We start from the raw sequence: 1111 nt of genomic DNA, 5'->3' as shown, positions 1-1111 counted from the left end.
CCCCACAAAGGGGTGTGTGCATGTGGTGGGTGCCGTGTGCAACGCCCTGTGCCCATGAGGAGGGGACCGGAGCTCTGCCGGCAGGAAGATTTATCCTGCAGGAGCCCTGCCCCCCTCCCCCAGGGGTTCCCCTGGAGCAGAGAAGCTTTGAATCCTCGCTGGAGACTAGAGAAACCCGAGCAGCACAAGCTGCCTAGCAGAGGTTCTGGATCAGGATCTCACAGGCACATTGGGTTCATTCCCTCAGGGCTGCCCTGCCCAGTGCCAGGGCTGCTCTCACTCCCCAGCACAGAGGGGGCTGCAGGCTCTTTGCCAAGCTGGGTCCCAGCTCAAGGCAGATTTAATACTAGCAGGGGGCCCAGGCATGTGCTGGTGCCGCTCAGGGAGGGAATCTGGCCCAAAGACTGATTAGAAATTGAATAACACTAAAGTGGGACTAGAAAGACCCTTGCTGGGACGTGGGGGGTAGGTAGCCCCCATTGTGTACCGTGCCCTCGCCGAGAAGTCTCTGGGAGAGTGGATTCTTCCTGATGGGCCACCAACACGTCTCGTTGGTCCTGATGTCAGCTGCTCCTTTGTTGATACTGACAAGCTAGTTGTGGGCCTTCCCCACTCACCCCATAGCTCCGGAATGCACAGACAGCAACACAGGTGTGGAAGAAATGAACGCCACTCTCAGGTTTCAAGATCCTTAAGATCACTGACTTGCCAACATAATTGTCAGTGGGTATAGCTCAGTGGTAGAGTGTTTGACTGCAGATCAAGTGCTCTTTAGTTCAAATCTAAGTGCCCCCTTAAATGCCTGGCACTTCCACAAAAATAATTGCATAACCATTTGCATTATGTTCAGGAGCTGCACTGACTAGTGAGGCCCGAAATGAATGAGAACACTCCCCACTTTCCTGTGCAAATGTGTAAAAACCTAGCAAACATGTCCCTCCAATGAAATCAGTTCCAATCCTCTAAGTGTCTAGTTTATGTTTTCATCAATGAAACAAAGGCACATGAAGAGAGATTTGCAGGTCCTTGGCCTCCATGGGCTACAATGTGCAGAAGAACAAGAACCACATCCACGTGGGAGGCATGGATTAGTCTGTATTACATTTGGTAA

This window comes from Mauremys reevesii, linkage group 12 (genome assembly GCF_016161935.1).
Source record: "Mauremys reevesii isolate NIE-2019 linkage group 12, ASM1616193v1, whole genome shotgun sequence".
Lineage (NCBI taxonomy): Eukaryota > Metazoa > Chordata > Testudines > Geoemydidae > Mauremys > Mauremys reevesii.
Note: the sequence above shows the minus strand (reverse complement) of the source record.